This window comes from Geospiza fortis, unplaced genomic scaffold, assembly GCF_000277835.1.
Source record: "Geospiza fortis unplaced genomic scaffold, GeoFor_1.0 scaffold231, whole genome shotgun sequence".
In the NCBI taxonomy this organism is placed as follows: Eukaryota; Metazoa; Chordata; class Aves; order Passeriformes; family Thraupidae; genus Geospiza; species Geospiza fortis.
The window spans coordinates 2,227,388-2,235,847 of NW_005054351.1; the positions used below are offsets into that span (position 1 = coordinate 2,227,388).

An 8,460-nucleotide genomic window follows, 5' to 3' on the forward strand; every position below is an offset into this window, starting at 1 on the left:
CTGTGGAGGAGGATGTCATTAGTTCACAATGCTTAAAGATGCATGATCCTGCTTCATGGAGATTTCTGTGTGTGACTGGTGCCTGTGTCTGTACTTGCCACTGATGACCTGCTCTGCTTATCTCCATCGGCACCTGTATCCAGCACTGGCTTACTTTGAGCTTGGAAATGCAAATGCAATGCTTACTGTTACCAAACAACAGAGCATCTTTTATTTCTCTCTCGGGGCTCCACTGAGTTCCTTCACCAAGCAGATGTTTTTAAAAAACAGGCGTATTTCTTACTGACGTCCGCAGTGGATGTGGGGAAGTCCTTTTCATAAGGATCATCCCTGCTCCTGAGGTCTGTTTCCCGTCAGCAAGGAAAAGGCAATGGTTGCTGAGTTTCAATGGTGTTTCTTTCTCTGGAGAGTATGAACTTTTGTAGTGATGAAAAAAAGAGAGGTAGACAAATGGGAACAGATGAAGAAGGCCTGATGCTCACAAAACAGGGGAGAAGTAGATGACAACAGGGAGAAAGTAGTGGCTGATCTGAGTAGTTTGACTCTTGAAGTTGAGGTGATCTGGGCTGTACCATAACCCTCTGGCTTGGCTTCATGCTGTGCCATGGATTTGTCATGGCCCTGCCATGGGCCTTCAGAAAAGATGTGTTGGTTGATCTCAGTGGGACTAGAAGCCTTGCTGAGGAATTGAATTTGGCTTTTTGTATCTCAGATCCACTGACAGAAAGAAGATAAAAAATGCCTCTTGAGGAAATGGGACTGGTAAAAAGCCTTTTCAGAGATACATTGATCTGGATAATTGGACTTTTTACTTAAACAGAGATGAAAATTACCACTACAGATCTTGATGTACTTGATTAAGGTTTACCTCTGCTTTTCAGCTAGCTAGTGTGTGTATTTTAAATTAATTTGCCACTTCATTAATAGCCATTTCATAAAGCTGCTAACTTATCCTTTGAGAAGAAGAAAAAAGTTAACCTCTGCTTGCCATATAGTACTATAAAGATACGCTAATAAGAAAAAATGAAAAGTGATAGAAGTGAGTGACCATACATAAATGGGATGCTACTCTGGCCTGGAAGCAGGAAAGCAAATGGACACTATTTAATTATTTAAGGAACAATAAATGAGAAGTCCGGTTCTCAAGTGACAGCAAAAGGAGAGATGAACAGAATTTTAAAAGGTTAGGAACGGGAAACAATGCATAAAGAAAATAGCAGGAGGACAGGAAGGGACCAAAGGGTCAGGGGATGGACTTGCGATTTCTATGGAGTTTTCAGCTGGAAAATATTACCTCTATATTGTGGTACTTGCATAACGGCCAGTATTTCACTCAAATTGTGGAAGTTTAGTGCGCAATGTCCTCCTGGGGGGTCACTTCATGTTCCCACTTCATCCTCTGGATGCACAACCTCAGTTAATAGGGCATGTGCTTCTAAAGATGGCATGTCTTAGGTGTCAGGCTCTCTTAAGAGGCTTACTTGGTGGATGTTGTTAGTTGTAATGGTGCTGTCATTTACTTCTGTCAAAGTTGCTTCCTCCACCAAACAATAGCATTGGTTTTAAACAAAGTATTTTTTGCAGTTCACCAAAATTGGGTTACGCACTTTTGAAACTGTACTCACTAAAGATATGTTGTGTGTAAAGATTATTAGTATTCAACATTTCCTTACAAATGTTTGCATTGGGAGTTAGTACATGAAAAGCATGTGAAGGCTGTTTCCCGTATGTAGATTACAAATGTGTATTGTTCTGGTGGAATTTGCTTCATGCAAAATATTCTTGTAATGCTTACAAAGTATATATTTTTGTGTGCTTGTGAATAATTTGCAGCAAAAGCGTGAAGCCTTTGGACGTGGGAATAAATCCATGGTGCTTGCCATTGTAAAGGCATTGCAATTAAAAGAAAAGCACTGGGTCAACAGTGTTGAGTTCCTGCTAATATTCCCTCACCTTTAAAAGCAGAGACAAATGCTTCTTCCTCTTTAAAAAAAGGAGCTGCAACAAAAATGTTGTATGAAATTGCTTGTTAGGTCATATATGGTTAAGCAAGCGATGGTGGTTATATATCTTAGTGATGAAACTTCATCTTATCAGCATTAAAACCAAAATAAATTTATGTTACTGGTGTTTTAATTATTGACTTTTTAACCTGTTTCTAGTCTGTGTTTGGAAATGAAAATAGGCACAATCTCTTAAGACTTCCATTTCAATTATTTTTATTTTTAATTCTTCACATAGCAGTGTTTGAATATTGCTTTCTATACACTCTTTTATAAAAAAAAAAAAAGAAACCCAGAAAGCCTTTTCTTACACTTCTAAAAATACTTCTGTAATGCTTTTTTTCATGTGAAGATTTATTTGGAAATGTTGATATTCTGTTATAATTATCTCCATCTATGCAAGAAAAAAAAAAAAAAAAAAAGGCATTTGCCAGGAGCAAAAATTGTGGAATCAATAGAAGTTGCAGAAGAGGGAATGTTCTCAACAGCAGGAGACTGACTGTTTGCAAGGCCAGAAGTTGGTAAATCCAGGGGTCAGTCTTTATGGTAAATCTTGCTAGAGCTGGGTTTGGTTTTGTTGGGTTTCTTTCCCCTAGTTGTACTGCAGATGGTCTTTAAAATTTATCTTGATTCTTATGTCTTATTAAATGTAATTATTGTTATAAATGTCAAAAGAGTGACCCTTAGTTCTTTTCTCCTAAAATGAAGTTACAGGCTTATTCTGCCATTGCAACCTTCAGATAGTGTGATAGTGTTTCTAAATGTCCTTTTTGCCCTTGTTTTCAGCTTTGTTGACACCAAGTCATTGAGATGAGAATTGGTGACTTTTAAACAGTCTATTTTTAACAAAGTTTGTAATAGAGTATTACTGTTTATGAATGTGTGTCAGTTCCAGTTTGCACTAGCACTAAAAGGGAAGGCTGGTACCAGAGGAGATCTGCTTCTAAGTCCTCATTTTCAGCTTTCTTGTTCTCTGGGTGTTCTTGGTCCTGTTCTTCAGGTGGAGTACCATTTTTACTCTGCTGCTACAAGGACATCTCTTTTTCAAAGCTGAGATATTTCAAACCGAAACCTTTTTCAAAGAAATGGTCTATATCATGTTATAAAATGAGATACAAGTGGGAAATTTTGGTTTCTAGGCTCTTCTAAGTTAGAGTGAAATAACTCCTCAAACTTCAGATCACAGTATTTCTTAGACCTTTAGTTGTCACTTCTAACACACTGCATATAACCAAAGCACACAATTCAAATAGAATAAGAACATCTCAGCTTTGGCTGAAAAGCAGCACATGGATGACAGCATGCAATCCAGGTAATCCTTTCTTTTCCTGTGTGTTTTGAGGCTGCAGTGCTGACATGTCATGTCCCTATATACTGGATTTGTAATCCCTTCCTGGTTATAAGCAGGACCATTGTCATTGAAAGGTTAATATTTTCTGTTCATAAAATGTATTGGTCATTTTCTCTTTCCAGAGTCTTTCACAGGTTTTGCCCTTTGACAGAAAGCATTTAATCTGTATTCTGCTCATCACTTTCATCAGTTACTTGGTATACTTATTGGCATCTCTGATGCATAGTGGGTGTTAGGAATAATTTCTTGACAGAAAGGGTTATCAAGCATTGGAACAGGTGTTTGAGTCACCATCCTTGTAGGTGTTTGGAAGATGTATAGATAAGGCACTTAGGGACATGGTTTAGTGGTGGACTTGGCAGTGCTGAGTTAACAGTTGGACTCAAAGATCTTTTCTAACCTAAATGATTCTGTGATTCTATAAATACTTATTTTGCTAGAGTAGGACTTGACAGGATTTAGACATGCAAGAAACCTAAATCTTTGGCTCAGGAAACAATCCTGATGGATACAAATGGTATTTCAATAACTTTCGATCCAAAAATGTTTCTTGCAAAGCGACAGGACTGTTCTTCTTGCCAGTCATGGCAGGTGCTCCATCTGTACAAATACCACCTAATTTGAACGAGTCAAGCTTAACAGTTTTTTTTTTCCCACTATCTGCCACATTTTCAACAATTTTTTCTCTATTCCTTAAACAAGTGTGAGGTGAGGCAGCAGTGTGGAATGAAATGGACAGAGGCCAACCAATTACTTAATTGTAGTAGATTTTTTTCAACACATTGAAAAGCAACAGTCGGTGCAGTGTCAGTAGCATTGCAACTTCCCTTGGTTGTGGGCAAAAAAAGAAAAAAAATTGCATGAATCTGTTAAAAATGGAAATGCGTGCTGTTGTGTTGTCTAATGCCATCTCAGCCCTTCCCATTGTTATGCTGTGTGAACAACTATGGACATATCAGCTGTGTCCTGTTTTTTCAGTCTGGTTTGTGCAGCAATAATTGATGTACCCTCTTGTATTCAGGCTTTGTTTTCTGAGAACAGCCCTTTCTCACAAGCTTGCCATAAGGGATATTTGCTATTACACCTTTGTCACTGATTTCAGCTATAAATACACATCTGATTTCACAGATGCTTTTTTTTTTCCATGTAAAAAACTGTCATGCTAGGGATCTTTCTTGAGGTGAAATCTGACCACAGGTCAGATGCAATAAAATATGTTTTTCATCATTTTCAGGATTAGTTTGTGTAAAAGTACCATTCCAGTCTGGACTTTCCATGACTGTATTATCACCACAAACATACTTTTACAGACCCTGACTGTTCTCCAAAGAACTTCCCTGAGAGAAACAATCTCTGTGCAGTGTCAGCTCCATGCACTGTCATCTTAGTGGTTTTTTTCACTGTGGCATGCATGACTTGTCAGGCAATGCTTTGATGATAAGTAAATGGATTTTAAAAGCTTATGGATGTTTGAATTAACTGGAAAATCATTAGAATAATGTAAAGTGAGTGAGGTTACTCAGGTCCTTTATTTTCCCCTTGCTGTGGGCTTGCAGAGTAGGTGTTCTGTGGGGTCCCAAAAGGAGTCTTGTTGACTGGAGTTAGTGTGTCTTGTTTCATTGCAGCAATGTTCTATCAGTGAGCTGAGACTGCTAGTTTTAAATTCTGATTCTTGAAGCTGTGGAGTGCAGCTTTGAATACCGAGTAAATGCTTGGGCATTTGCAGAGGGAGACTAAAAATATTATCAGGCTTGCAGAGCAGTTCTTCATTAATGTAAAGCATTGGTGGGCTAGGGGCTGATTCTGTGACCTCATGTGTTTTTCCATTCACTTGGCTGCTCCAAGTAGCCTCCTCCATTTCCTATGCATCCACAGTTTCCTCAAATTATTTTCAAAGGTATTTTGTTGCCTTTCTTCTAAAAGTATGTAAGGCTTGACCATTGAATTTAATAAATGTTGTTATTGAAGTAGAATTGACAGTTTTGTAAATGTAGATGTGATGTGTGTATGAGGAGTTAATATGACTTTAAAAGCATTTGTTCTCTGCCTTTCCCACCTTGTTTCTGCATTTTGGACCAGCCACTTGCAGGTAAAGGGCACTGACAGGGGAACATTTTAGTGACTTTAAATACCACAGCTGACAGAGAAAGATTGAATTTTTAAGGATCAGCTATCGGGGAAGTTCACTTCAGTATTCCCATCTAGGAGAAAAACCAACCATGTTTGTTTTTAATTACAGATACTGAGCTTGTTGTGGTCAGTTGATGCAGAAGTAGCCTGAATGCAGAGGTGGAAAGTTTGTGGTAGTGAAAATTGGAGATTGGTGAGAGGTGAGCTTCTTGCTAACATTGATATAACTCAGATTCACTGTTTTTACTCATACACGTGACTGTTCTTGGAATTACCTAGCAGCATTTGGCATGGAAGTGTTGCTCCTGGAAACAGTTTCAATATGAGAAATTAGCCATAAACTTTGACCCTTTTCCGGTATAACTTAGACTAGATGGCTTTATTTGACAACTTAATAGTTGTACCTAAACTACCTCTAAAAATATTTTGTACTTGAACTTTATTAGTCTTGAATATATTACTTTTTCAAATGAATTTTTGTAGTTCCTACTAAATAAAGGATGATCCTGGAAAAAGGAAATTAAAAGCAAGTGATCTGTATCTTCACTTACAAAACAAATACAACATAAATAATTACATTCTTCTCAACATTTTCACACCAGAATGGAAAAAAAGAAAAAGCCCATCTGTGTAAACCTTCTGAAACCTGTTTCCTGTGCCATTGCCTGTACTCCTTCAGGTTAGAGAGAAACACTGTATTCTTCAGATGCCATAAGGAGAACATCGCTATTCAGTGGTTGTGGCAACAAGCAAGGAAAACACTGGGCTGTGCTGTAGCTCCCCATAATGGTGAAAGCCTTTAATTTTTCATTAGGGATTTGACCCTTGGTTCATTTGAAGGGTGAACTTGATTTCTTTGCCCCTACAGAAAAAAACCCAAACCAGACAGACTAAGCAAAAGCACTGGCTGCTGTCATTACTAATTCATCAGGTGTGACGGGGTTGGTGTTCTTCAGCTTGGGTTTGCGTGTCAGGATTTAGGGACAATGGAATGAGAGGGAAGTGATGTCTATAAAGAGCTGTCAGGGATGTACCAGATAAAATACCCTTGTAAGAAGCCTCATCTGAAGAGATGAAAGGCAGAGTAATCAGCACCTGCAGAAACGTTTCCTTTAAGGTTTGTACTTCTGGTGAGAGGTAAAAGATAAAACACGCCACTAATACTACAGCATGTCCTTGCTAAGCCTACAGCTGCTTTCTTGGCAGCCTCAATGGAGGCATCTTGCTGAGCCCTGAGAAAATGAGTGTTTTGGACATGCAGAGGTCATGAGGATTTGTCAAGGCTGGGATATGAGCCCTGGTGCAAAGGCCAAGTCACGGAGCTCCTAATGCATCCAGGGAGGCTTCTCAGACAGGAGCTCAGTCTCTGGGCTCACAGCTGTCAGCAGTGATGGGCATCCCTTAAAAGTTTGCTCAAGAGCTGAGCTTTTCTACAAAAGTAGAGTTTCTTTATCGGATGGGTGGCTGGTCCAGGGTGAAAAAGGAATTACGGCAAGTTTTTAGTACCTTTAGCAGTTCTGCTGCTGCCAGATTCAGTTACACTCTAAAACAATAGTTTGACTACAGTTACACTCTAAAACAATAGTTAACATGAGTATTGTCAGTGTAAGTAAACAGTGTTTTTAGTTGCTGTTGTTTACATGAGGCCTTCATGGTTGTCATTGAGGGCTACAGGAAGGCTATTCCAAAACCTTACTGAGCAAAAGGGCTCAATTCCTTTTCCCTGATGAGTGGCATCATGTAGGGGTGAAATGGGTAGATGATATTTGTGGGCTCAGCACTGGGTGGAAGAGAGTCCCCATGTGACTTTTGCAATATGGGTTTGTAAAATTTTCTAACTTGCCAGGCATTTCTCCTTTGCTTTGTTTTGCTTCCCCAGTACTTTTAAAACCTTGTTCTAGTTTTCCTCTGGACCAAAGTGATGCTTAAAGAACAAAGTCCAGGAAAGATGTTGGTACAACAAAGAAAAAAATCCTAGAAGAGGCTTAAGAGGTCTGAAATGGGAGATGAATAGTTCTTTTTCTTTCTTAGGGGAAAATGGTCCTTCTAAATAAGAAGGTAAAGTGTTCTCAGGTGACAGAAGAGTCTTCAAAATGCTTAAACAATAAAAAAATCTGTGTTTCCCAATCAAGGGGAGAAAGATGTTTTATATAACATAGACCTGTAGTAAGTTAATAAAAAGTAAATTTTGTGTAATTTTCCTTGAAAGTATTTTGATACTAATGAGAATCTTTACAGTCTCTAAACTTTCTAGAGCTTTCTTTTTATCCTGCTATCTTCCCTTTTCACTGCCGCTGCTCTCAGAAAAAGCTGTTTACCCTCTCTTCGAGGTGTCAGCTACAGAGGACTCTTCCAAGGCACCAACTTGACCCTTTATGTGGGCTAAAGGTTGCATGAAACAAGGCAGCAAAAGTCTTTCAGTACAGGTGCCTGGAACTGGCCTTCCTGTACCCTTGCTGGAGCTGGTGGGGAAGAAATTGGATTTTTTGAGAAGAAGAAACAACAGGAATGTGCCTAGGTTCAGACCTGAGACTAGGGTTGTGCAGAGGTTGTGATTAGATTGGTATTTAGTTTGGAAGCATCAGTATTATGGATTTATTTTTCCTTTTTTGCTTGAAAATCACTCATATTTAAAGATTTCAGGTAAACCTGTGTCTGAGCTTGGTGGAATTGCTTTGATTTATGTGGGTGTAAGGCATAATAGATTTATGTCCATAATGTGCATGCTGTCTCAATTTTTTACAGACTTATGCAAAATAATAATGAAAACACCTTGAGAATGGATGTTATTTGTACTGATTTGAGCACAGATGGGAAGTGAGGTATTGTTCCTAACTTGCAATATGAAAATACTTGAAATAACTGTTTCTGGGACCTTAGTATCATCTATTGAATTCATATCTACCCTTGTCATCTGACAGACTACTAAAACAAGATTCTGCTCAAAATGATAGAAGTGACAGTCATACAATGCAT

The 8,460-nt window shown here is 38.6% G+C and overlaps 1 protein-coding gene across 3 annotated transcripts in view; it reads left to right on the forward strand.

Moving 5' to 3' along the window:
* The first annotated feature begins 5,409 nt into the window (after positions 1–5,409).
* Positions 5,410–8,460, forward strand: part of LRRC3B (leucine rich repeat containing 3B) — a 35,514-nt gene continuing 32,463 nt past the window's right edge. For all 3 annotated transcript variants that reach the window (XM_031058913.1, XM_031058915.1, XM_031058916.1), the window contains exon 1: positions 5,410–5,684. The gene's annotated coding sequence lies outside the window, so the exon portion shown is untranslated. The remainder of the gene's footprint in view (positions 5,685–8,460) is intronic.